Genomic DNA, 27,552 nt, shown 5'->3' on the forward strand with positions numbered 1-27,552 from the left:
CTTTCCCCCTTAAAGCCTGGCTGGATGGAGGATTCTGGGAATTGGAGCCCTTTCCCCTCTGTAAAGCCTGGCTGGATGGAGGATTCTGGGAATTGGTCTTCTTCCCCTTAAAGCCTGGCTGGATGGAGGATTCTGGGAACTGGAGTCTTTCCCCTTAAAGCCTGGCTGGATGGAGGATTCTGGGAATTGGGCCCTTTCCCCTTAAAGCCTGGCTGGATGGAGATTCTGGGAATTGGAGTCTTTCCCCCTTAAAGCCTGGCTGGATGGAGGATTCTGGGAATTGAGTCTTCCCCTTAAAGCCTGGCTGGATGGGGATTCTGGGAATTGGAGTCCTTCCCCTGCTTAAAGCCTGGCTGGATGGAGGATTCTGGGAATTGGAGTCTTTCCTCAAAGCCCTTGGGGAACTGGGAGTCCTTCCCTAAAGCTTTCCCTGGATGGAGGATTCTGGGAATTGGAGCTCCATCCCTAAAGCCTGGCTGGATGGAGTGATCTTGGAAGTCTTTCCCTCTAAAGCCTGGCTGGATGGATTCTGGGAATCGGAGTCTTCCCCCTTAAAGCCTGGCTGGATGGAGGATTCGTGGGGTGGAGTCCTTCCCCCTTAAAGCCTGGCTGGATGGAGGATTCTGGGAATTGGAGTCTTTCCCCCTTAAAGCCTGGCTGGATGGAGGATTCTGGGAATTGGAGTCTTTCCCCCTTAAAGCCTGGCTGGATGGAGGATTCTGGGAATTGGAGTCTTTCCCTCTTAAAGCCTGGCTGGATGGAGGATTCTGGGAATTGGAGTCTTTCCCCTTAAAGCCTGGCTGGATGGAGGATTCTGGGAATTGGAGTCTTTCCCCTTAAAGCCTGGCTGGATGGAGGATTCTGGGAATTGGAGTCTTTCCCCCTTAAAGCCTGGCTGGATGGAGGATTCTGGGAATTGGAGTCTTTCCCCCTTAAAGCCTGGCTGGATGGAGGATTCTGGGAATTGGAGTCTTTCCCCCTTGAAGCCTGGCTGGATGGAGGATTCTGGGAATTGGAGTCCTTCCCCCTTAAAGCCTGGCTGGATGGAGGATTCTGGGAATTGGAGTCTTTCCCCCTTAAAGCCTGGCTGGATGGAGGATTCTGGGGTGGAGTCTTTCCCCTTAAAGCCTGGCTGGATGGAGGATTCTGGGAATTGGAGTCTTTCCCTCTTAAAGCCTGGCTGGATGGAGGATTCTGGGAATTGGAGTCTTTCCTCTTAAAGCCTGGCTGGATGGAGGATTCTGGGAATTGGAGTCTTTCCCTCTTAAAGCCTGGCTGGATGGAGGATTCTGGGAATTGGAGTCTTTCCCCTTAAAGCCTGGCTGGATGGAGGATTCTGGGGTGGAGTCTTTCCCCCTTAAAGCCTGGCTGGATGGAGGATTCTGGGAATTGGAGTCTTTCCCCCTTAAAGCCTGGCTGGATGGAGGATTCTGGGAATTGGAGTCTTTCCTCTTAAAGCCTGGCTGGATGGAGGATTCTGGGAATTGGAGTCCTTCCCCTTAAAGCCTGGCTGGATGGAGGATTCTGGGAATTGGAGTCTTTCCCCTTAAAGCCTGGCTGGATGGAGGATTCTGGGAATTGGAGTCTTTTCCCTTAAAGCCTGGCTGGATGGAGGATTCTGGGAATTGGAGTCTTTCCCTTAAAGCCTGGCTGGATGGAGGATTCTGGGAATTGGAGTCTTTCCCCTTAAAGCCTGGCTGGATGGAGGATTCTGGGAATTGGAGTCTTTCCCCTTAAAGCCTGGCTGGATGGAGGATTCTGGGAATTGGAGTCTTTCCCCTTAAAGCCTGGCTGGATGGAGGATTCTGGGAATTGGAGTCTTTCCCCTTAAAGCCTGGCTGGATGGAGGATTCTGGGAATTGGAGTCTTTCCCCTTAAAGCCTGGCTGGATGGAGGATTCTGGGAATTGGAGTCTTTCCCCTTAAAGCCTGGCTGGATGGAGGATTCTGGGAATTGGAGTCTTTCCCTTAAAGCCTGGCTGGATGGAGGATTCTGGGAATTGGAGTCTTCCCCTAAAGCCTGGCTGGATGGAGGATTCTGGGAATTGGAGTCCTTCCCTCTTAAAGCCTGGCTGGATGGAGGATTCTGGGAATTGGAGTCTTTCCCCCTTAAAGCCTGGCTGGATGGAGGATTCTGGGAATTGGAGTCCTTCCCCTTAAAGCCTGGCTGGATGGAGGATTCTGGGAATTGGAGTCTTTCCCCTTAAAGCCTGGCTGGATGGAGGATTCTGGGAATTGGAGTCTTTCCCCTTAAAGCCTGGCTGGATGGAGGATTCTGGGAATTGGAGTCTTTCCCCTTAAAGCCTGGCTGGATGGAGGATTCTGGGAATTGGAGTCTTTCCCCTTAAAGCCTGGCTGGATGGAGGATTCTGGGAATTGGAGTCCTTCCCCCTTAAAGCCTGGCTGGATGGAGGATTCTGGGAATTGGAGTCTTTCCCTTAAAGCCTGGCTGGATGGAGGATTCTGGGAATTGGAGTCTTTCCCCTTAAAGCCTGGCTGGATGGAGGATTCTGGGAATTGGAGTCTTTCCCCTTAAAGCCTGGCTGGATGGAGGATTCTGGGAATTGGAGTCTTTCCCCTTAAAGCCTGGCTGGATGGAGGATTCTGGGAATTGGAGTCTTTCCCTCTTAAAGCCTGGCTGGATGGAGGATTCTGGGAATTGGAGTCCTTCCCCCTTAAAGCCTGGCTGGATGGAGGATTCTGGGAATTGGAGTCTTTCCCTCTTAAAGCCTGGCTGGATGGAGGATTCTGGGAATTGGAGTCTTTCCCTCTTAAAGCCTGGCTGGATGGAGGATTCTGGGAATTGGAGTCTTTCCCCTTAAAGCCTGGCTGGATGGAGGATTCTGGGAATTGGAGTCTTTCCCTTAAAGCCTGGCTGGATGGAGGATTCTGGGAATTGGAGTCTTTCCCTTAAAGCCTGGCTGGATGGAGGATTCTGGGAATTGGAGTCTTTCCCCCTTAAAGCCTGGCTGGATGGAGGATTCTGGGAATGGAGTCTTTCCCCTTAAAGCCTGGCTGGATGGAGGATTCTGGGAATTGGAGTCTTTCCCCTTAAAGCCTGGCTGGATGGAGGATTCTGGGAATTGGAGTCTTTCCCCTTAAAGCCTGGCTGGATGGAGGATTCTGGGAATTGGAGTCTTTCCCCTTAAAGCCTGGCTGGATGGAGGATTCTGGGAATTGAGTCTTTCCCCTCTAAAGCCTGGCTGGATGGAGGATTCTGGGAATTGGAGTCTTTCCCTTAAAGCCTGGCTGGATGGAGGATTCTGGGAATTGGAGTCTTTCCCTTAAAGCCTGGCTGGATGGAGGATTCTGGGAATTGGAGTCTTTCCCCCTTAAAGCCTGGCTGGATGGAGGATTCTGGGAATTGGAGTCTTTCCCCTTAAAGCCTGGCTGGATGGGAGGATTCTGGGAATTGGAGTCTTTCCCCTTAAAGCCTGGCTGGATGGAGGATTCTGGGAATTGGAGTCTTTCCCCTTAAAGCCTGGCTGGATGGAGGATTCTGGGAATTGGAGTCTTTCCCCTTAAAGCCTGGCTGGATGGAGGATTCTGGGAATTGGAGTCTTTCCCCTTAAAGCCTGGCTGGATGGAGGATTCTGGGAATTGGAGTCTTTCCCCTTAAAGCCTGGCTGGATGGAGGATTCTGGGAATTGGAGTCTTTCCCCCTAAAGCCTGGCTGGATGGAGGATTCTGGGAATTGGAGTCTTTCCCCTTAAAGCCTGGCTGGATGGAGGATTCTGGGAATTGGAGTCTTTCCCCTTAAAGCCTGGCTGGATGGAGGATTCTGGGAATTGGAGTCTTTCCTCTTAAAGCCTGGCTGGATGGAGGATTCTGGGAATTGGAGTCTTTCCCCTTAAAGCCTGGCTGGATGGAGGATTCTGGGAATTGGAGTCTTTCCCCTTAAAGCCTGGCTGGATGGAGGATTCTGGGAATTGGAGTCTTCCCTTAAAGCCTGGCTGGATGGAGGATTCTGGGAATTGGAGTCTTTCCCCTTAAAGCCTGGCTGGATGGAGGATTCTGGGAATTGGAGTCTTTCCCCTTAAAGCCTGGCTGGATGGAGGATTCTGGGAATTGGAGTCTTTCCCCTTAAAGCCTGGCTGGATGGAGGATTCTGGGAATTGGAGTCTTTCCCCTTAAAGCCTGGCTGGATGGAGGATTCTGGGAATTGGAGTCTTTCCCCTTAAAGCCTGGCTGGATGGAGGATTCTGGGAATTGGAGTCTTTCCCTTAAAGCCTGGCTGGATGGAGGATTCTGGGAATTGGAGTCTTTCCCCTTAAAGCCTGGCTGGATGGAGGATTCTGGGAATTGGAGTCTTTCCCCTTAAAGCCTGGCTGGATGGAGGATTCTGGGAATTGGAGTCTTTCCCTTAAAGCCTGGCTGGATGGAGGATTCTGGGAATTGGAGTCTTTCCCTTAAAGCCTGGCTGGATGGAGGATTCTGGGAATTGAGTCTTTCCCCTTAAAGCCTGGCTGGATGGAGGATTCTGGGAATTGGAGTCTTTCCCCTTAAAGCCTGGCTGGATGGAGGATTCTGGGAATTGGAGTCTTTCCCCTTAAAGCCTGGCTGGATGGAGGATTCTGGGAATTGGAGTCTTTCCCCCTTAAAGCCTGGCTGGATGGAGGATTCTGGGAATTGGAGTCTTTCCCCTTAAAGCCTGGCTGGATGGAGGATTCTGGGAATTGGAGTCTTTCCCCTTAAAGCCTGGCTGGATGGAGGATTCTGGGAATTGGAGTCTTTCCCCTTAAAGCCTGGCTGGATGGAGGATTCTGGGAATTGGAGTCTTTCCCCCTTAAAGCCTGGCTGGATGGAGGATTCTGGGAATTGGAGTCTTTCCCCTTAAAGCCTGGCTGGATGGAGGATTCTGGGAATTGGAGTCTTTCCCCTTAAAGCCTGGCTGGATGGGGATTCTGGGAATTGGAGTCTTTCCCCTTAAAGCCTGGCTGGATGGAGGATTCTGGGAATTGGAGTCTTTCCCTCTTAAAGCCTGGCTGGATGGAGGATTCTGGGAATTGGAGTCTTTCCCCTTAAAGCCTGGCTGGATGGAGGATTCTGGGAATTGGAGTCTTTCCCCCTTAAAGCCTGGCTGGATGGAGGATTCTGGGAATTGGAGTCTTTCCCCTTAAAGCCTGGCTGGATGGAGGATTCTGGGAATTGAGTCTTTCCCCCTTAAAGCCTGGCTGGATGGAGGATTCTGGGAATTGGAGTCTTTCCCCTTAAAGCCTGGCTGGATGGAGGATTCTGGGGTGGAGTCTTTCCCCCTTAAAGCCTGGCTGGATGGAGGATTCTGGGAATTGGAGTCTTTCCCCCTTAAAGCCTGGCTGGATGGAGGATTCTGGGAATTGGAGTCTTTCCCCCTTAAAGCCTGGCTGGATGGAGGATTCTGGGAATTGGAGTCTTTCCCCTTAAAGCCTGGCTGGATGGAGGATTCTGGGAATTGGAGTCTTTCCCCTTAAAGCCTGGCTGGATGGAGGATTCTGGGAATTGGAGTCTTTCCCCTTAAAGCCTGGCTGGATGGAGGATTCTGGGAATTGGAGTCTTCCCCTTAAAGCCTGGCTGGATGGAGGATTCTGGGAATTGGAGTCTTTCCCCCTTAAAGCCTGGCTGGATGGAGGATTCTGGGAACTGGAGTCTTTCCCTCTTAAAGCCTGGCTGGATGGAGGATTCTGGGAATTGGAGTCTTTCCCCTTAAAGCCTGGCTGGATGGAGGATTCTGGGAATTGGAGTCTTTCCCCCTTAAAGCCTGGCTGGATGGAGGATTCTGGGAATTGGGTCTTTCCCCCTTAAAGCCTGGCTGGATGGAGGATTCTGGGAATTGGAGTCTTTCCCCTTAAAGCCTGGCTGGATGGAGGATTCTGGGAATTGGAGTCTTTCCCCTCTTAAAGCCTGGCTGGATGGAGGATTCTGGGAATTGGAGTCTTTCCCCTTAAAGCCTGGCTGGATGGAGGATTCTGGGAATTGGAGGTCTTTCCCCTTAAAGCCTGGCTGGATGGAGGATTCTGGGAATTGGAGTCTTTCCCCCTTAAAGCCTGGCTGGATGGAGGATTCTGGGAATTGAGTCTTTCCCCTTAAAGCCTGGCTGGATGGAGGATTCTGGGAATTGGAGTCTTTCCCCCTTAAAGCCTGGCTGGATGGAGGATTCTGGGAATTGGAGTCTTTCCCTCTTAAAGCCTGGCTGGATGGAGGATTCTGGGAATTGGAGTCTTTCCCTTAAAGCCTGGCTGGATGGAGGATTCTGGGAATTGGAGTCTTTCCCCTTAAAGCCTGGCTGGATGGATTCTGGGAATTGGAGTCTCCTACTTAAAGCCTGGCTGATGGGGATTCTGGGGTGGAGTCTTTCCCCCTTAAAGCCTGGCTGGATGGAGGATTCTGGGAAGTGGAGTCTTTCCCCCTTAAAGCCTGGCTGGATGGAGGATTCTGGGAATTGGAGTCCTTCCCTTAAAGCCTGGCTGGATGGAGGATTCTGGGAATTGGAGTCTTTCCCCTTAAAGCCTGGCTGGATGGAGGATTCTGGGAATTGGAGTCTTTCCCTCTTAAAGCCTGGCTGGATGGAGGATTCTGGGAATTGGAGTCTTTCCCCTTAAAGCCTGGCTGGATGGAGGATTCTGGGAATTGGAGTCTTTCCCCCTTAAAGCCTGGCTGGATGGAGGATTCTGGGAATTGGAGTCTTTCCCCTTAAAGCCTGGCTGGATGGAGGATTCTGGGAATTGGAGTCTTTCCTCTTAAAGCCTGGCTGGATGGAGGATTCTGGGAATTGGAGTCTTTCCCCTTAAAGCCTGGCTGGATGGAGGATTCTGGGAATTGGAGTCCTTCCCTTAAAGCCTGGCTGGATGGAGGATTCTGGGAATTGGAGTCTTTCCCTTAAAGCCTGGCTGGATGGAGGATTCTGGGAATTGGAGTCTTTCCCCCTTAAAGCCTGGCTGGATGGAGGATTCTGGGAATTGGAGTCTTTCCCCCTTAAAGCCTGGCTGGATGGAGGATTCTGGGAATTGGAGTCTTTCCCCTTAAAGCCTGGCTGGATGGAGGATTCTGGGAATTGGAGTCTTTCCCCCTTAAAGCCTGGCTGGATGGAGGATTCTGGGGTGGAGTCTTTCCCCTTGAAGCCTGGCTGGATGGAGGATTCTGGGAATTGGAGTCCTTCCCCTTAAAGCCTGGCTGGATGGAGGATTCTGGGGGTGGAGTCTTTCCCCTTAAAGCCTGGCTGGATGGAGGATTCTGGGAATTGGAGTCTTTCCCCTTAAAGCCTGGCTGGATGGAGGATTCTGGGTGGAGTCTTTCCCCTTAAAGCCTGGCTGGATGGAGGATTCTGGGAATTGGAGTCTTTCCCCTTAAAGCCTGGCTGGATGGAGGATTCTGGGAATTGGAGTCTTTCCCCTTAAAGCCTGGCTGGATGGAGGATTCTGGGAATTGGAGTCTTTCCCCTTAAAGCCTGGCTGGATGGAGGATTCTGGGAATTGGAGTCTTTCCCCTTAAAGCCTGGCTGGATGGAGGATTCTGGGAATTGGAGTCTTTCCCCTTAAAGCCTGGCTGGATGGAGGATTCTGGGAATTGGAGTCTTTCCCCTTAAAGCCTGGCTGGATGGAGGATTCTGGGAATTGAAGTCTTTCCCCCTTAAAGCCTGGCTGGATGGAGGATTCTGGGAATTGGAGTCTTTCCCCTTAAAGCCTGGCTGGATGGAGGATTCTGGGAATTGGAGTCTTTCCCCTTAAAGCCTGGCTGGATGGAGGATTCTGGGAATTGGAGTCTTTCCCCCTTAAAGCCTGGCTGGATGGAGGATTCTGGGAATTGGAGTCTTTCCCCCTTAAAGCCTGGCTGGATGGAGGATTCTGGGAATTGGAGTCTTTCCCCTTAAAGCCTGGCTGGATGGAGGATTCTGGGAATTGGAGTCTTTCCCCCTTAAAGCCTGGCTGGATGGAGGATTCTGGGAATTGAGTCTTTCCCCCTTAAAGCCTGGCTGGATGGAGGATTCCTGGGAATTGGAGTCTTTCCCCTTAAAGCCTGGCTGGATGGAGGATTCTGGGTGGAGTCTTTCCCCTTAAAGCCTGGCTGGATGGAGGATTCTGGGAATTGGAGTCTTTCCCCTTAAAGCCTGGCTGGATGGAGGATTCTGGGGTGGAGTCTTTCCCCTTAAAGCCTGGCTGGATGGAGGATTCTGGGAATTGGAGTCTTTCCCCTTAAAGCCTGGCTGGATGGAGGATTCTGGGAATTGGAGTCTTTCCCCCTTAAAGCCTGGCTGGATGGAGGATTCTGGGAATTGGAGTCTTTCCCCTTAAAGCCTGGCTGGATGGAGGATTCTGGGGTGGAGTCTTCCCCCTTAAAGCCTGGCTGGATGGAGGATTCTGGGAATTGGAGTCTTTCCCCTTGAAGCCTGGCTGGATGGAGGATTCTGGGAATTGGAGTCTTTCCCCTTAAAGCCTGGCTGGATGGAGGATTCTGGGAATTGGAGTCTTTCCCCTTAAAGCCTGGCTGGATGGAGGATTCTGGGAATCGGAGTCTTTCCCCTTAAAGCCTGGCTGGATGGAGGATTCTGGGAATTGGAGTCTTTCCCTCTTAAAGCCTGGCTGGATGGAGGATTCTGGGAATTGGAGTCTTTCCCCCTTAAAGCCTGGCTGGATGGAGGATTCTGGGAATCGGAGTCTTTCCCCCTTAAAGCCTGGCTGGATGGAGGATTCTGGGAATTGGAGTCTTTCCCCCTTAAAGCCTGGCCTGGATGGAGGATTCTGGGAATCGGAGTCTTTCCCCTTAAAGCCTGGCTGGATGGAGGATTCTGGGAATTGGAGTCCTTCCCTTAAAGCCTGGCTGGATGGAGGATTCTGGGAATTGGGTCCTTCCCCCTTAAAGCCTGGCTGGATGGAGGATTCTGGGAATTGGAGTCCTTCCCCTTAAAGCCTGGCTGGATGGAGGATTCTGGGAATTGGAGTCTTTCCCCTTAAAGCCTGGCTGGATGGGGGATTCTGGGAATTGGAGTCTTTTTCCCCTTAAAGCCTGGCTGGATGGAGGATTCTGGGGTGGAGTCTTTCCCCCTTAAAGCCTGGCTGGATGGAGGATTCTGGGAATGGCTGGAGTCTTTCCCCCTTAAAGCCTGGCTGGATGGAGGATTCTGGGAATCTTGGAGTCCTTTCCCTTGGAAGCCTGGCTGGATGGAGGATTCTGGGAATTGGAGTCTTCCCCCTTAAAGCCTGGCTGGATGGAGGATTCTGGGAATTGGAGTCTTTCCCTTAAAGCCTGGCTGGATGGAGGATTCTGGGAATTGGAGTCTTTCCCCCTTAAAGCCTGGCTGGATGGAGGATTCTGGGAATTGGAGTCTTTCCCCTTAAAGCCTGGCTGGATGGAGGATTCTGGGAATCGGAGTCTTCCCCCTTAAAGCCTGGCTGGATGGAGGATTCTGGGAATTGGAGTCTTTCCCCTTAAAGCCTGGCTGGATGGAGGATTCTGGGAATTGGAGTCTTTCCCCCTTAAAGCCTGGCTGGATGGAGGATTCTGGGAATTGGAGTCTTTCCCTTAAAGCCTGGCTGGATGGAGGATTCTGGGAATTGGAGTCTTTCCCTTAAAGCCTGGCTGGATGGAGGATTCTGAATTGGATCTATCGGTCTTAAGGATGCCTTCCTGGCAGGGAATTCTGGGAGGTGGAATCCGTGCATCTTAACGATAATTTCCTGGCTGAGGAATTCTGGGAGTTGGAATCCATGGGTCTTAAGGCTTCCTTCCTGGCTGAGCAATTCTGGGAGTTGCAGTTCATGGGTCTTAAGGCTTCCTTCCTAGCTGAGGAATTCTGGGAGTTGGAGTCCCTGGGTCAAAAGCTTCCTTCCTGGCAGGGAAATTCTGGGAGTTGTAGTCCATGGGTCTTCAGGATGCCTTCCTGGCTGAGGAATTATGGGAGTTGGAGTACATGGGTTTTAAGGCTTCCTTCTTGGCTGAGGAATTCTGGGAGTTGGAGTCCATGGGTCTTAAGGATTCCTTCTTGGCTGAGGAATTCTGGGAATTGGAGTCTATGGGTCTTAAGGATGCCTTCCTTTCTGGGGAATTCTGGGAGTTGGTGTCCCTGGCTCTAAAAGCTTCCTTCCTGGCAGGAAATTCTGGGAGTTGGAGTCCATGGGTCTTAAGGGTTCCTTAGTGGCTGAGGAATTCTGGGAGTTGGAGTACATGGGTCTTAAGGAATCCTTCCTGCCTGGGGAATTCTGGGAGAAGGAGTCTATGGGTCTTAAGGATTCCTTCCTGGCTGAGGAATTCTGGGAGTTGGAGTCCATGGGTCTTAAGGCTTCCTTCCTGGCCAAGGAATTCTGGGGTTGCAGTTCAGGGGTCTTAAGGGTGCCTTAGTGGCTGAGGAATTCTGGGAGTTGGAGTACATGGGTCTTAAGGGTGCCTTAGTGGCTGAGGAATTCTGGGAGTTGGAGTACATGGGTCTTAAGGATTCCTTCCTGCCTGGGAATTCTGGGAGAAGGAGTCTATGGGTCTTAAGGGTGCCTTAATGGCTGAGGAATCCTGGGCGTTCCAGTTTATGGGTCTTAAGGGTTCCTTCCTGGCATGGGAATTCTGGGAGTTGGAATCCATGGGTCTTAAGGATGCCACACTGGAAGGGAATTCTGGGAGAAGGAGTCCATGGGTCTTAAGGCTTCCTTCCTGGCTCAGGAATTCTGGGAGTTGGAGTCCATGGCTCTTAAGGATGCCTTACGGGCAGGGGAATTCTGGGAGTTGGAGTACATGGGTCTTAAGGATTCCTTCTTGGCTGAGGAATTCCGGGAGTTGGAGTCCGTGTGTCTTAAGGATGCCTTCCTGGTAGGGGAATTCTGGGAATTGAACTCTATGGGTCTTAAGGATGCCTTCCTGGCAGGGAATTCTGGGAGGTGGAATCCGTGCATCTTAACGATAATTTCCTGGCTGAGGAATTCTGGGAGTTGGAATCCATGGGTCTTAAGGCTTCCTTCCTGGCTGAGCAATTCTGGGAGTTGCAGTTCGTGGGTCTTAAGGGTGCCTTAGTGGCTGAGGAATTCTGGGAGTTGGAGTCCGTGGGTCTAAAAGCTTCCTTCCTGGCAAGGGAATTCTGGGAGTTGGAGTCCATGGGTCTTAAGGATTCCTTCTTGGCTGAGGAATTCTGGGAGTTGCAGTTCATGGGTCTTAAGGCTTCCTTCCTAGCTGAGGAATTCTGGGAGTTGGAGTCCATTGGTCTTAATGCTTCGTTCCAGGGAAGGAATTCTGGGAGTTAGAGTCTATGGGTCTTAAGGCTTCCTTCCTGGCTGAGGAATTCTGGGAGTTGGAGTCCATGGGTCTTAAGGATGCCTTCCTGGCAGGAGAATTCTGGGAGTTGGAGTCCATGGGTCTTAAGGCTTCCTTCCTGGCTGAGGAATTCTGGGAGTTGGAGTCCATGGGTCTTAAGGATGCCTTAGGGGCAGGGGAATTCTGGGAGAAGGAGTCCGTGTGTCTTAACGATGCTTTTGTGGCAGGGGAATTCTGGGAGTTGGTGTCCATGGGTCTTAAGGATTCCTTCCTGGCTGAGGAATTCTGGGAGTTGGAATCCATGGGTCTTAAGGATTCCTTTCTGGCAGGGGAATTCTGGGAGTTGCAGTTCATGGGTCTTAAGGATTCCTTCCTGGCTGAGGAATTCTGGGAGTTGGCGTCCATGGGTCTTAAGGATTCTTTCTTGGCTGAGGAATTCTGGGAGTTGGAGTCCAACAGTCTTAAGGCTTCCTTCCTGGCTCAGAAATTGTGGGAGTTGGAGTCCGTCTGTCTTAACGATGCCTTCCTGGCAGGGGAATTCTGGGAATTGGAGTCCATGGGACTTAAGGATTCCTTTCTGGCAGGGGAATTCTGGGAGTTGGAATCTTTGGGTCTTAAGGATGCCTTACTAGCACGGGAATTCTGGGAGTTGGAATCCATGGGTCTTAAGGATTCCTTATTGGCTGAGGAATCCTGGGAGTTCCAGTTTATGGGTCTTAAGGCTTCCTTCCTGGCTGAGGAATTCTGGGAGTTGGAGTCCTTTGGTCTTAATGCTTCATTCCATGGGGAGGAATTTTGGGAGTTAGGGTCTATGGGTCTTAAGGCTTCCTTCCTGGCTGATAAATTCTGGGAGAAGGAGTCCGTGTGTCTTAAGGATTCCTTCTTGCCTGAGTAATCCTGGTAGTTCCAGTTTATGGGTCTTAACAGTTCCTTCCTAGCTGAGGAATTCTGGGAGTTGGAGTCCCTGGGTCAAAAAGCTTCCTTCCTGGCAGGGAAATTCTAGGAGTTGGAGTCCATTGGTCTTAAGGATTCCTTCCTGCCCGAGGAATTCTGGGAGTTGCACTTCATGGGTCTCAAGGGTTCCTTCCTGGCTAAGGAATTCTGGGAGTTGGAGTCCATGGGTCTGAAGGATTCCTTCTTGGCTGAGGAATTCTGGGAGTTGGAGTACATGAGTTTTAAGGATTCCTTCTTGGCTGAGGAATCCTGGGAGTTCCAGTTTATGGGTCTTAAGGGTTACTTCCTAGCTGAGGAATTATGGGAGTTGGAGTCCGTCTGTCTTAACGATGCCTTCCTGGCAGGAGAATTCTGGGAGTTGGAGTCCATGGGTCTTAAGGATGCCTTCCTGCCTGGGGAATTCTGGGAGTTGGAGTCCATGGGTCTTAAGGATGCCTTCCTGGGAGGAGAATTCTGGGAGTTGGAGTCCATGGCTCTTAAGGCTTCCTTCCTGGCTGAGGAATTCTGGGAGTTGGCGTCCATGGGTCTTAAGGATTCCTTCCTCCCCGAGGAATTCTGGGGGTTGCACTTCATGGGTCTGAAGGGTTCCTTCCTGGCTAAGGAATTCTGGGAATTGGAGAACATGGGTTTTAAGGATTCCTTCTTGGCTGAGGAATCCTGGGAGTTCCAGTTTATGGGTCTTAAGGGTTACTTCCTAGCTGAGGAATTATGGGAATTGGAGTCCGTCTGTCTTAACGATGCCTTCCTGGCAGGAGAATTCTGGGAGTTGGAGTCCATGGGTCTTAAGGATTCCTTCTTGGCTGAGGAATTCTGGGAATTGGAGTCTATGGGTCTTAAGGATGCCTTCCTGCCTGGGGAATTCTGGGAGTTGCAGTTCATGGGTCTTAAGGCTTCCTTCTTGGCTGAGGAATTCTGGGAGTTGGAGTCTATGGGTCTTAAGGCTTCCTTCCTGGCTGAGGAATTCTGGGAGTTGGCGTCCATGGGTCTTAAGGATTCCTTCTTGGCTGAGGAATCCTGGGAGTTGGAGTCCATGGGTCTTAAGGATTCCTTACGGGCAGGGGAATTCTGGGAGAAGGAGTCCGTGTGTCTTAAGGATGCTTTTGTGGCAGGGGCATTCTGGGAGTTGGTGTCCATGGGTTTTAAGGATTCCTTCCTGGCCGAGGAATTCTGGGAGTTGGAGTACTTGGGTCTAAAAGCTTCTTTCCTGGCAGGGGAATTCTGGGAGTTAGAGTCCATGGGTTTTAAGGATTACTTCCTGGCCGAGGAATTCTGGGAGCTGCACTTCATGGTTCTTAAGGCTTGCTTCCTGGCTGAGGAATTCTGGGAGTTGGAGTCCATGGGTCTGAAGGATTCCTTCCTGGCTGAGGAATTCTGGGAGTTGGAGTTTATGGTTCCTAAGGGTTCCTTCCTGGCTGAGGAATTCTGAGAGTTGCAGTTCGTGGGTCTTAAGGGTGCTTTAGTGGCAGAGGAATTCTGGGAGTTGGAGTCCATGGGTCTTAAGGCTTCCTTCCTGGCTGAGGAATTCTGGGAGTTGGAGTCCCTGGGTCAAAAAGCTTCCTTCCTGGCAGGGAAATTCTGGGAGTTGGAGTCCATGGGTCTTAAGGCTTCCTTCTTGGCTGAGGAATTCTGGGAATTGGAGTCTATGGGTCTTAAGGATGCCTTCCTTTCTGGGGAATTCTGGGAGTTGGTGTCCCTGGCTCTAAAAGCTTCCTTCCTGGCAGGGAAATTCTGGGAGTTGGAGTCCATGGGTCTTAAGGCTTCCTTCTTGGCTGAGGAATTCTGGGAGTTGGAGTCCATGGGTCTTAAGGGTGCCTTAGTGGCTGAGGAATTCTGGGAGTTGGAGTACATGGGTCTTAAGGCTTCCTTCCTGGCTGGGGAATTCTGGGAGAAGGAGTCTATGGGTCTTAAGGATTCCTTCCAGGCAGGGAAATTCTGGGAGTTGGAGTCCATGGGTCTTAAGGCTTCCTTCTTGGCTGAGGAATTCTGGGAGTTGGAGTCCATGGGTTTTAATGATTCCTTCCTGGCCGAGGAATTCTGGGAGCTGCACTTCATGGTTCTTAAGGCTTCCTTCCTGGCTGAGGAATTCTGGGAGTTGGAGTCTATGGGTCTTAAGGCTTCCTTCCTGGCCAAGGAATTCTGGGGGTTGCAGTTCAGGGGTCTTAAGGATTCCTTCCTGGCTTAGGAATTCTGGGAGTTGGAGTACCTGGGTCTTAAGGGTGCCTTAGTGGCTGAGGAATTCTGGGAGTTGGAGTACATGGGTCTTAAGGATTCCTTCCTGCCTGGGGAATTCTGGGAGAAGGAGTCTATGGGTCTTAAGGGTGCCTTAATGGCTGAGGAATCCTGGGCGTTCCAGTTTATGGGTCTTAAGGGTTCCTTCCTGGCATGGGAATTCTGGGAGTTGGAATCCATGGGTCTTAAGGATGCCACACTGGAAGGGGAATTCTGGGAGAAGGAGTCCATGGGTCTTAAGGCTTCCTTCCGGGCTCAGGAATTCTGGGAGTTGGAGTCCATGGGTCTTAAGGATGCCTTACGGGCAGGGGAATTCTGGGAGTTGGAGTCCATTGGTCTTAAGGATTCCTTCCTGGCTGAGGAATTCTGGGAGTTGTAGTTTATGGGTCTTAAGGCTTCCTTCGTGGCTGAGGAATTCTGGAAGTTGGAGTCTATGGGTCTTAAGGATGCCTTACTGGCAGGGGAATTCTGGGAGAAGGAGTCCGTGTGTCCTAATGATGCCTTCTTGGCAGGGGAATTCTGGGAGTTGCAGTTTATGGGTCTTAAGGGTTCCTTCATAGCTGAGGAATTCTGGGAGTTGGTGTCCGTGTGTCTTAAGGATTCCTTCCTGGCTGAGGAATCCTGGGAGTTCCAGTTTATGTGTTTTAAGGGTTACTTCCTAGCTGAGGAATTATGGGATTTGGAGTCCCTGTGTCTTAACGATGCCTTCCTGGAAGGAGAATTCTGGGAGTTGGAGTCCATGGATCTTTAGCCTTCCTTCTTGGCTGAGGAATTCTGGGAATTGGAGTCTATGGATCTTAAGGGTGCCTTACTGGCAGGGGAATTCTGGGAGAAGGAGTCTATGGGTCTTAAGGATTCCTTCTTGGCTGAGGAATTCTGGGAGTTGGAGTCCCTGGGTCAAAAAGCTTCCTTCCTGGCAGGGAAATTTTGGGAGTTGTAGTCCATGGGTCTTCAGGATGCCTTCCTGGCTGAGGAATTATGGGAGTTGGAGTACATGGGTTTTAAGGCTTCCTTCTTGGCTGAGGAATTCTGGGAGTTGGAGTCCATGGGTCTTAAGGATTCCTTCTTGGCTGAGGAATTCTGGGAATTGGAGTCTATGGGTCTTAAGAATGCCTTCCTTTCTGGGGAATTCTGGGAGTTGGTGTCGCTGGCTCTAAAAGCTTCCTTCCTGGCAGGGAAATTCTGGGAGTTGGAGTCCATGGGTCTTAAGGCTTCCTTCTTGGCTGAGGAATTCTGGGAGTTGGAGTCCATGGGTCTTAAGGGTGCCTTAGTGGCTGAGGAATTCTGGGAGTCGGAGTACATGGGTCTTAAGGATTCCTTCCTGCCTGGGGAATTCTGGGAGAAGGAGTCTATGGGTCTTAAGGATTCCTTCCTGGCAGGGGAATTCTGGGAGCTGCACTTCATGGTTCTTAAGGCTTCCTTCCTGGCTGAGGAATTCTGGGAGTTGGAGTCCATGGGTCTTAAGGCTTCCTTCCTGGCCAAGGAATTCTGGGGGTTGCAGTTCAGGGGTCTTAAGGATTCCTTCCTGGCTTAGGAATTCTGGGAGTTGGAGTCCATGGGTTTTAAGGGTGCCTTAGTGGCTGAGGAATTCTGGGAGTTGGAGTACATGGGTCTTAAGGGTGCCTTAGTGGCTGAGGAATTCTGGGAGTTGGAGTACATGGGTCTTAAGGATTCCTTCCTGCCTGCGGAATTCTGGGAGAAGGAGTCTATGGGTCTTAAGGGTGCCTTAATGGCTGAGGAATCCTGGGCGTTCCAGTTTATGGGTCTTAAGGGTTCCTTCTTGGCATGGGAATTCTGGGAGTTGGAATCCATGGGTCTTAAGGATGCCACACTGGAAGGGGAATTCTGGGAGAAGGAGTCCATGGGTCTTAAGGCTTCCTTCCTGGCTCAGGAATTCTGGGAGTTGGAGTCCATGGGTCTTAAGGATGCCTTACGGGCAGGGGAATTCTGGGAGTTGGAGTCCATTGGTCTTAAGGATTCCTTCCTGGCTGAGGAATTCTGGAAGTTGGAGTCTATGGGTCTTAAGGATGCCTTACTGGCAGGGGAATTCTGGGAGAAGGAGTCCGTGTGTCTTAATGATGCCTTCTTGGCAGGGGAATTCTGGGAGTTGCAGTTCATGGGTCTTAAGGATTCCTTCCTAGCTGAGGAATTCTGGGAGTTGGAGTCCATTGGTCTTAATGCTTCGTTCCAGGGGGAGGAATTCTGGGAGTTGGAGTCTATGGGTCTTAAGGATGCCTTCCTGGCAGGGGAATTCTGGGAGTTGGAGTCCATGGGTTTTAAGGATTCCTTCCTGGCTGAGGAATTCTGGGAGTTGCAGTTCAGGGGTCTTAAGGCTTCCTTCCTGGCTGATAAATTTTGGGAGAAGGAGTCCGTGTGTCTTAAGGATTCCTTCTTGCCTGAGGAATCTTGGGAGTTCCAGTTTATGGGTCTTAAGTGTTCCTTCCTAGCAGAGGAATTCTGGGAGTTGGTGTCCCTGGGTCTAAAAGCTTCCTTCCTGGCAGGGGAATTCTGGGAGTTGGAGTCCATGGGTCTTAAGGATTCCTTCCTGGCTGAGGAATTCTGGGGGCTGCAGTTCAGGGGTCTTAAGGCTTCCTTCTTGGCTGAGGAATTCTGGGAGTTGGAGTCCATGGGTCTTAAGGATTCCTTCTTGGCTGAGGAATTCCGGGAGTTGGAGTCCGTGTGTCTTAAGGATGCCTTCCTGGTAGGGGAATTCTGGGAATTGAACTCTATCGGTCTTAAGGATGCCTTCCTGGCAGGGAATTCTGGGAGGTGGAATCCGTGCATCTTAACGATAATTTCCTGGCTGAGGAATTCTGGGAGTTGGAATCCATGGGTCTTAAGGCTTCCTTCCTGGCTGAGCAATTCTGGGAGTTGGAGTCCGTGGGTCTTAAGGATTCCTTCTTGGCTGAGGAATTCTGGGAGTTGCAGTTCATGGGTCTTAAGGCTTCCTTCCTAGCTGAGGAATTCTGGGAGTTGGAGTCCCTGGGTCAAAAGCTTCCTTCCTGGCAGGGAAATTCTGGGAGTTGTAGTCCATGGGTCTTCAGGATGCCTTCCTGGCTGAGGAATTATGGGAGTTGGAGTACATGGGTTTTAAGGCTTCCTTCTTGGCTGAGGAATTCTGGGAGTTGGAGTCCATGGGTCTTAAGGATTCCTTCTTGGCTGAGGAATTCTGGGAATTGGAGTCTATGGGTCTTAAGGATGCCTTCCTTTCTGGGGAATTCTGGGAGTTGGTGTCCCTGGCTCTAAAAGCTTCCTTCCTGGCAGGGAAATTCTGGGAGTTGGAGTCCATGGGTCTTAAGGGTGCCTTAGTGGCTGAGGAATTCTGGGAGTTGGAGTACATGGGTCTTAAGGAATCCTTCCTGCCTGGGGAATTCTGGGAGAAGGAGTCTATGGGTCTTAAGGATTCCTTCCTGGCTGAGGAATTCTGGGAGTTGGAGTCCATGGGTCTTAAGGCTTCCTTCCTGGCTGAGGAATTCTGGGAGTTGGCGTCCATGGGTCTTAAGGATTCCTTCCTGGCTGAGGAATTCTGGGAGTTGGAGTCCATGGGTCTTAAGGATGCCTTACGGGCAGGGGAATTCTGGGAGAAGGAGTCCGTGTGTCTTAAGGATGCTTTTGTGGCAGGGGCATTCTGGGAGTTGGTGTCCATGGGTCTTAAGGATTCCTTCCTGGCCGAGGAATTCTGGGAGTTGGAGTACTTGGGTCTAAAAGCTTCTTTCCTGGCAGGGGAATTCTGGGAGTTGGAGTCCATGGGTTTTAAGGATTCCTTCCTGGCTGAGGAATTCTGGGAGCTGCACTTCATGGTTCTTAAGGCTTCCTTCCTGGCTGAGGAATTCTGGGAGTTGGAGTCCATGGGTCTTAAGGCTTCCTTCCTGGCTGAGGAATTCTGGGAGTTGGAGTCCCTGGGTCTAAAAGCTTCCTTCCTGGCAGGAGAATTCTGGGAGTTGGAGTCCATGGGTCTTAAGGCTTCCTTCCTGGCTGAGGAATTCTGGGAGTTGGAGTCCCTGGGTCAAAAAGCTTCCTTCCTGGCAGGGAAATTCTGGGAGTTGGAGTCCATGGGTCTTAAGGCTTCCTTCCTGGCAGGGAAATTCTGGGAGAAGGAGTCTATGGGTCTTCAGGATGCCTTCCTGGCTGAGGAATTATGGGAGTTGGAGTACATGGGTTTTTAGGCTTCCTTCTTGGCTGAGGAATTCAGGGAGTTGGAGTCCATGGGTCTTAAGGATTCCTTCTTGGCTGAGGAATTCTGGGAATTGGAGTCTATGGGTCTTAAGGATGCCTTCCTTTCTGGGGAATTCTGGGAGTTGGTGTCCCTGGCTCTAAAAGCTTCCTTCCTGGCAGGGAAATTCTGGGAGTTGGAGTCCATGGGTCTTAAGGCTTCCTTCTTGGCTGAGGAATTCTGGGAGTTGGAGTCCATGGGTCTTAAGGGTGCCTTAGTGGCTGAGGAATTCTGGGAGTTGGAGTACATGGGTCTTAAGGATTCCTTCCTGCCTGGGGAATTCTGGGAGAAGGAGTCTATGGGTCTTAAGGATTCCTTCCAGGCAGGGAAATTCTGGGAGTTGGAGTCCATGGGTCTTAAGGCTTCCTTCTTGGCTGAGGAATTCTGGGAGTTGGAGTCCATGGGTCTTAAGGCTTCCTTCCTGGCTGAGGAATTCTGGGGGTTGCAGTTCAGGGGTCTTAAGGATTCCTTCCTGGCTTAGGAATTCTGGGAGTTGGAGTACCTGGGTCTTAAGGGTGCCTTAGTGGCTGAGGAATTCTGGGAGTTGGAGTACATGGGTCTTAAGGATTCCTTCCTGCCTGGGGAATTCTGGGAGAAGGAGTCTATGGGTCTTAAGGGTGCCTTAATGGCTGAGGAATCCTGGGCGTTCCAGTTTATGGGTCTTAAGGGTTCCTTCCTGGCATGGGAATTCTGGGAGTTGGAATCCATGGGTCTTAAGGATGCCACACTGGAAGGGGAATTCTGGGAGAAGGAGTCCATGGGTCTTAAGGCTTCCTTCCGGGCTCAGGAATTCTGGGAGTTGGAGTCCATGGGTCTTAAGGATGCCTTACGGGCAGGGGAATTCTGGGAGTTGGAGTCCATTGGTCTTAAGGATTCCTTCCTGGCTGAGGAATTCTGGGAGTTGGAGTCTATGGGTCTTAAGGATGCCTTACTGGCAGGGGAATTCTGGGAGAAGGAGTCTATGGGTCTTAAGGGTTCCTTCATAGCTGAGGAATTGTGGGATTTGGAGTCCCTGTGTCTTAACGATGCCTTCCTGGCAGGAGAATTCTGAGAGTTGGAGTCCATGGATCTTTAGCCTTCCTTCTTGGCTGAGGAATTCTGGGGCTGCAGTTCATGGTTCTTAAGGCTTCCTTCCTGGCTGAGGAATTCTGGGAGTTGGAGTCCATGGGTCTTAAGGATTCCTTCTTGGATGAGGAATTCTGGGAGTTGCAGTTCATGGGTCTTAAGGATTCCTTCCTAGCTGAGGAATTCTGGGAGTTGGAGTCCATTGGTCTTAATGCTTCGTTCCAGGGGAGGAATTCTGGGAGTTGGAGTCTATGGGTCTTAAGGATGCCTTCCTGGCAGGGGAATTCTGGGAGTTGGAGTCCATGGGTTTTAAGGATTCCTTCCTGGCTGAGGAATTCTGGGAGTTGCAGTTCAGGGGTCTTAAGGCTTCCTTCCTGGCTGATAAATTTTGGGAGAAGGAGTCCGTGTGTCTTAAGGATTCCTTCTTGCCTGAGGAATCTTGGGAGTTCCAGTTTATGGGTCTTAAGTGTTCCTTCCTAGCAGAGGAATTCTGGGAGTTGGTGTCCCTGGGTCTAAAAGCTTCCTTCCTGGCAGGGGAATTCTGGTAGTTGGAGTCCATTGGTCTTAAGGGTTCCTTCATAGCTGAGGAATTCTGGGAGTTGGAGTCCGTGTGTCTTAAAGATGCCTTCCTATCAGGGGAATTCTGGGAATTGAACTCTATCGGTCTTAAGGATGCCTTCCTGGCAGGGAATTCTGGGAGGTGGAATCCGTGCATCTTAACGATAATTTCCTGGCTGAGGAATTCTGGGAGTTGGAATCCATGGGTCTTAAGGCTTCCTTCCTGGCTGAGCAATTCTGGGAGTTGGAGTCCGTGGGTCTTAAGGATTCCTTCTTGGCTGAGGAATTCTGGGAGTTGCAGTTCATGGGTCTTAAGGCTTCCTTCCTAGCTGAGGAATTCTGGGAGTTGGAGTCCCTGGGTCAAAAAGCTTCCTTCCTGGCAGGGAAATTCTGGGAGTTGTAGTCCATGGGTCTTCAGGATGCCTTCCTGGCTGAGGAATTATGGGAGTTGGAGTACATGGGTTTTAAGGCTTCCTTCTTGGCTGAGGAATTCTGGGAGTTGGAGTCCATGGGTCTTAAGGATTCCTTCTTGGCTGAGGAATTCTGGGAATTGGAGTCTATGGGTCTTAAGGATGCCTTCCTTTCTGGGGAATTCTGGGAGTTGGTGTCCCTGGCTCTAAAAGCTTCCTTCCTGGCAGGGAAATTCTGGGAGTTGGAGTCCATGGGTCTTAAGGGTTCCTTAGTGGCTGAGGAATTCTGGGAGTTGGAGTACATGGGTCTTAAGGAATCCTTCCTGCCTGGGGAATTCTGGGAGAAGGAGTCTATGGGTCTTAAGGATTCCTTCTTGGCTGAGGAATTCTGGGAGTTGGAGTCCATGGGTCTTAAGGCTTCCTTCCTGGCCAAGGAATTCTGGGGGTTGCAGTTCAGGGGTCTTAAGGGTGCCTTAGTGGCTGAGGAATTCTGGGAGTTGGAGTACATGGGTCTTAAGGGTGCCTTAGTGGCTGAGGAATTCTGGGAGTTGGAGTACATGGGTCTTAAGGATTCCTTCCTGCCTGGGGAATTCTGGGAGAAGGAGTCTATGGGTCTTAAGGGTGCCTTAATGGCTGAGGAATCCTGGGCGTTCCAGTTTATGGGTCTTAAGGGTTCCTTCCTGGCATGGGAATTCTGGGAGTTGGAATCCATGGGTCTTAAGGATGCCATACTGGAAGGGGAATTCTGGGAGAAGGAGTCCATGGGTCTTAAGGATTCCTTCCTGGCCAAGGAATTCTGGAAGTTGGAGTCCATGGGTCTTAAGGATGCCTTACGGGCAGGGGAATTCTGGGAGTTGGAGTACATGGGTCTTAAGGATTCCTTCTTGGCTGAGGAATTCCGGGAGTTGGAGTCCGTGTGTCTTAAGGATGCCTTCCTGGTAGGGGAATTCTGGGAATTGAACTCTATGGGTCTTAAGGATGCCTTCCTGGCAGGGAATTCTGGGAGGTGGAATCCGTGCATCTTAACGATAATTTCCTGGCTGAGGAATTCTGGGAGTTGGAATCCATGGGTCTTAAGGCTTCCTTCCTGGCTGAGCAATTCTGGGAGTTGCAGTTCGTGGGTCTTAAGGGTGCCTTAGTGGCTGAGGAATTCTGGGAGTTGGAGTCCGTGGGTCTAAAAGCTTCCTTCCTGGCAAGGGAATTCTGGGAGTTGGAGTCCATGGGTCTTAAGGATTCCTTCTTGGCTGAGGAATTCTGGGAGTTGCAGTTCATGGGTCTTAAGGCTTCCTTCCTAGCTGAGGAATTCTGGGAGTTGGAGTCCATTGGTCTTAATGCTTCGTTCCAGGGGAAGGAATTCTGGGAGTTAGAGTCTATGGGTCTTAAGGCTTCCTTCCTGGCTGAGGAATTCTGGGAGTTGGAGTCCATGGGTCTTAAGGATGCCTTCCTGGCAGGAGAATTCTGGGAGTTGGAGTCCATGGGTCTTAAGGCTTCCTTCCTGGCTGAGGAATTCTGGGAGTTGGAGTCCATGGGTCTTAAGGATGCCTTCCTGGCAGGGGAATTCTTTGAGAAGGAATCTATGGGTCTTAAGGATTCCTTCTTGGCTGAGGAATTCTGGGAGTTGGAGTCTATGGGTCTTAAGGATGCCTTCCTGGCAGGGGAATTCTGGGAGTTGGAGTCCATGGGTCTTAAGGGTGCCTTAGTGGCTGAGGAATTCCGGGAGTTGGAGTACATCGGTATTAAGGATGCCTTCCTTCCTGGGGAATTCTGGGAGTTGGAGTACATGGGTCTTAAGGATGCCTTACTGGCTGAGGAATTATGGGAGTTGGAGTACATGGGTTTTAAGGCTTCCTTCCTGGCTGAGGAATTCTGGGAGTTGGAAAGCATGGGACTTAAGGATGCCTTACTGGCAGGGGAATTATGGGAGTTGCAGTTCATGGGTGTTAAGGATTCCTTCCTGGCCGGGGAATTCTGTGAGTTCATGGGTCTTAAGGATTCCTTCCTGGCAGGGGAATTCTGGGAGTTGCAGTTCATGGGTCTTAAGGATTCCTTCCGGGCAGGGGAATTCTGGGAATTGCAGTTCATGGGTCTTAAGGATTCCTTCCTGGCAGGGGAATTCTGGGAATTGCAGTTCATGGGTCTTAAGGATTCCTTCCTGGCTGAGGAATTCTGGGAGTTGGAGTCCAATGGTCTTAAGGCTTCGTTCCTGGCTCAGAAATTCTGGGAGTTGGAGTCCGTCTGTCTTTACGATGCCTTCCTGGCAGGGGAATTCTGGGAATTGGAGTCCATGGGTCTTAAGGAAGCCTTACTGGCAGGGGAATTCTGGGAGTTGGAGTCCATGGGTCTTAAGGATTCCTACCTTGCCGAGGAATTCTGGGAGTTGGAGTCCATGGGTCTTAAGGCTTCCTTATTGGCTGAGGAATCCTGGGAATTCCAGTTTATGGGTCTTAAGGTTTCCTTCCAGCTAAGGAAATCTGGGAGTTGGTGTCCCTGGGTCTTAAGGCTTCCTTCCTGGCTGAGGAATTCTGGGAGTTGGAGTCCGTGTGTCTTAAGGATGCCTTCCTGGTAGGGGAATTCTGGGAATTGAACTCTATGGGTCTTCAGGATTCCTTCCTTGCTGGGGTATTCTGTGAGTTGGAGTCCATGGGTCTAAAAGCTTCCTTCCTGGCAAGGGAATTCTGGGAGTTGGAGTCCATGGGTCTTAAGGATTCCTTCTTGGCTGAGGAATTCTGGGAGTTGCAGTTCATGGGTCTTAACTCTTCCTTTCTAGCTGAGAAATTCTGGGAGTTGGAGTCCATTGGTCTTAATGCTTCGTTCCAGGGGAGGAATTCTGGAAGTTAGAGTCTATGGGTCTTAAGGCTTCCTTCCTGGCTGAGGAATTCTGGGAGTTGGAGTCCATGGGTCTTAAGGATGCCTTCCTGGCAGGAGAATTCTGGGAGTTGAGTCCGTGGGTCTTAAGGATTCCTTCTTGGCTGAGGAATTTGGGAGTTGGAGTCAATGGATCTTAAGGATGCCTTCCTGGCAGGGGAATTCTGGGAGTTGGAGTCAATGGGTTTAAGGATTCCTTCTCGGCTGAGGAATTCTAGGAGCTGCACTTCATGGTTCTTAAGGCTTCCTTCCTGGCTGAGGAATTCTGGGAGTTGCAGTCCATGGGTCTTAAGGCTTCCTTCCTGGCCAAGGAATTCTGTGAGTTGGAGTCCATCAGTCTTAAGCGTCATTCTGGGTGGGAATTCTGGGAGTTGCACTCATTGGTCTTAAGGATTCCTCTGGGCTGAGGAATTCTGGGAGTTGGAGTCCATGGTCTTAGGATTCCTTCCTGGGTGAGGAATTCTGGGAGTTGGAGTCTATGGGTCTTAAGGATGCCTTCCTGGCAGAGGAATTCTGGGAGTTGGAGTCTATGGGTCTTAAGGATTCCTTCTGGCTGAGGAATTCTGGGAGTTGGAGTCTATGGGTCTTAAGGGTTACTTCCTAGCTGAGGAATTCCATGGGAGTTGGAGTCCGTCTGTCTTAACGATGCCTTCCTGTCAGGAGAATTCTGGGAGTTGGAGTCCATTGGTCTTAATGATTCGTTCCAGGGGAGGAATTCTGGGAGAAGGAGTTCGTGTGTCTTAAGGATGCCTTCCTGGCTGAGGAATTCTGGGAGTTGGAGTCCATGGGTCTAAGGATTCCTTCTGGCTGAGGAATTCTGGGGTTGCAGTTGCGTCTTAAGGTTCCTTCCTAGCTGAGGAATTCTGGGAGTTCGAGTCCCTTGGTCTTAATGCTTCGTTTCCAGGGGGAGGAATTCTGGGAGTTGGAGTTATGGGTCTTAAGGATTCCTTCCTGGCAGAGGAATTCTGGGAGTTGGAGTCCATGGGTTTAAGGATTCCTTCCTGGGTGAGGAATTCTGGGGTTGCAGTTCAGGGGCTCAAGGGTTCCTTCCTAGCTGAGGAATTCTGGGAGTTCGTGTCCCTGGGTCTAAAAGCTTCCTCTTGGCAGGGGAATTCTGGGAGTTGGAGTAGCATGGGTCTTAACTCTCCTTCCTGGCTGAGGAATTCTGGGAGTTGGAGTCCTATGGGTCTTAAGGATTCCTTCCTGGCAGTGGGAATTCTGGGAGTTGGAGTCCATGGGTCTTAAGGCTTCCTTCCTGGCAGGAGAATTCTGGGAGTTCGAGAATTCCAGTCTATGGGTCCTTCATGATGCCTTCCTGGCAGGGAATTCTGGGAGGTGGAATCCGTGCATCTTAACGATAATTTCCTGGCTGAGGAATTCTGGGAGTTGGAATCCATGGGTCTTAAGGCTTCCTTCCTGGCTGAGCAATTCTGGGAGTTGGAGTCCGGTGGGTCTTAAGGATTCCTTCTTGGCTGAGGAATTCTCTGGGAGTTGCAGTCATGGGGCTTAAGGCTTCCTTCCTAGCTGAGGAATTCTGGGAGTTGGAGTCAAAAGCTTCCTTCCTGGCAGGGAAAGTCCATGGTCTTCAGGATGCCTTCCTGGCTGAGGAATTATGGGAGTTGGAGTACATGGGTTTTAAAGGCTTCCTTCTTGGCTGAGGAATTCTGGGAGTTGGAGTTGGGAGATTCTTCTTGGCTTTGAGGAATTCTGGGAATTGGAGTCTATGGGTCTTAAGGATGCCTTCCTTTCTGGGGAATTCTTGGGAGTTGGGTGTCCCTGGCTCTAAAAGCTTCCTTCCTGGGTAGGGAAATTCTGGGAGTTGGAGTCCATGGGTCTTAAGGGTGCCTTAGTGGCTGAGGAATCTCTGGGAGTTGGAGTACATGGGCCCTAATGAATCCTTCCTGCCTGGGGAATTCTGGGAGAAGGAGTCTATGGGTCTTAAGGATTCCTTCCCTGGCTGAGGGATCCTGGGAGCTGGAGTCCATGGGTCTTAAGGCTTCCCTTCCTGGCCAAGGAATTCTGGGGTTGCAGTTCAGGGGTCTTAAGTGGGTGCCTTAGTGGCTGAGGAATTCTGGGAGTTGGAGTACATGGGTCTTAAGGGTGCCTTTAGTGGCTGAGGAATTCTGGGAGTTGGAGTTAATATGGGTCTTAAGGATTCCTTCCTGCCTGGGGAATTCTGGGGAGAAGGAGTCTATGGGTCTTAAGGGTGCCTTAATGGCTGCAGGAATCCTGGGCGTTCCAGTTTATGGGTCTTAAGGTTCCTTCCTGGCATGGGAATTCTGGGAGTTGGAATCCATGGGTCTTAAGGATGCCACACTGGAAGGGGAATTCTGGGAGAAGGAGTCCATGGGTCTTAAGGCTTCCTTCCTGGCTCAGGAATTCTGGGAGTTGGAGTCCATGGGTCTTAAGGATGCCTTACAGGGCAGGGAATTCTGGGAGTTGGAGTACATGGGTCTTAAGGATTCCTTCTTGGCTGAGGAATTCCGGGAGTTGGAGTCCGTGTGTCTTAAGGATGCCTTCCTGGTAGGGGAATTCTGGGAATTGAACTCTATGGGTCTTAAGGATGCCTTCCTGGCAGGGAATTCTGGGAGGTGGAATCCGTGCATCTTAACGATAATTTCCTGGCTGAGGAATTCTGGGAGTTGGAATCCATGGGTCTTAAGGCTTCCTTCCTGGCTGAGCAATTCTGGGAGTTGCAGTTCGTGGGTCTTAAGGGTGCCTTAGTGGCTGAGGGAATTCTGGGAGTTGGAGTCCGTGGGTCTAAAAGCTTCCTTCCTGGCAAGGAATTCTGGGAGTTGAGTCCATGGGTCTTAAGGATTCCTTCTTGGCTGAGGAATTCTGGGAGTTGCAGTTCATGGGTCTTAAGGCTTCCTTCCTAGCTGAGGAATTCTGGGAGTTGGAGTCCATTGGTCTTAATGCTTCGTTCCAGGGAAGGAATTCTGGGAGTTAGAGTCTATGGGTCTTAAGGCTTCCTTCCTGGCTGAGGAATTCTGGGAGTTGGAGTCCATGGGTCTTAAGGATGCCTTCCTGGCAGGAGAATTCTGGGAGTTGGAGTCCATGGGTCTTAAGGCTTCCTTCCTGGGCTGAGGAATTCTGGGAGTTGGAGTCCATGGGTCTTAAGGATGCTCTTCCTGGCAGGGGGAATTCCTTTTGAAGAAGGAATCTATGGGTCTTAAGGATTCCTTCTTGGCTGAGGAATTCTGGGAGCTGGAGTCTATGGGTCTTAAGGATGCCTTCCTGGCAGGGGAATTCTGGGAGTTGGAGTCCATGGGTCTTAAGGGTGCCTTAGTGGCTGAGGAATTCCGGGAGCTGGAGTACATGGTTCTTAAGGATTCCCTTCCTGCCTGGGGAATTTGGGAGCTGGAGTACATGTGGTCTCAAGGATGCCTTACTGGCTGAGGAATTCTGGGAGTTGGAGTCCATGGGTCTTTAGGCTTCCTTCCTGGCTGGGAAATTCTGGGAGTTGGAATCCATGGGACTTAAGGATGCCTTACTGGAAGGGGAATTCTGGGAGTTGCAGTTCATGGGTGTTAAGGATTCCTTCCTGGCCGGGAATTCTGTGAGTTCATAGGTCTTAAGGACTTCCTTCCTGGCAGGGAATTCTGGGAGTTGCAGTTCATGGGTCTTAAGGATTCCTTCCGGGCAGGGAATTCTGGGAATTGCAGTTCATGGGTCTTAAGGATTCCTTCCTGGCAGGGGAATTCTGGGAATTGCAGTTCATGGGTCTTAAGGATTCCTTCCTGGCTGAGGAATTCTGGGAGTTGGAGTCCAATGGTCTTAAGGCTTCGTTCCTGGCTCAGAAATTCTGGGAGTTGGAGTCCGTCTGTCTTTACGATGCCTTCCTGGCAGGGGAATTCTGGGAATCTTGGAGTCCATGGGTCTTAAGGAAGCCTTACTGGCAGGGGAACTCTGGGAGTTGGAGTCCATGGGTCTTTAAGGATTCCTACCCTGCTGAGGAATTCTGGGAGTTGGAGTCCATGGGTCTTAAGGTTTCCCTTTATTGGCTGAGGAATCCTGGGAATTCCAGTTTATGGGTCTTAAGGTTTCCTTC

At 50.9% G+C, this 27,552-nt stretch overlaps 1 protein-coding gene across 1 annotated transcript in view; it reads right to left on the reverse strand.

The window, feature by feature from the left end:
- Positions 1–27,552, reverse strand: part of LOC113451231 (uncharacterized) — an 88,182-nt gene that overhangs the window by 53,748 nt on the left and 6,882 nt on the right. The gene's annotated exons all lie outside the window — the stretch shown is intronic.

This window comes from Pseudonaja textilis, unplaced genomic scaffold, assembly GCF_049901715.1.
Source record: "Pseudonaja textilis isolate UNSWEBS1 unplaced genomic scaffold, rPseTex1.2 PTEXSCF31, whole genome shotgun sequence".
Classification (NCBI taxonomy): Eukaryota; Metazoa; Chordata; class Lepidosauria; order Squamata; family Elapidae; genus Pseudonaja; species Pseudonaja textilis.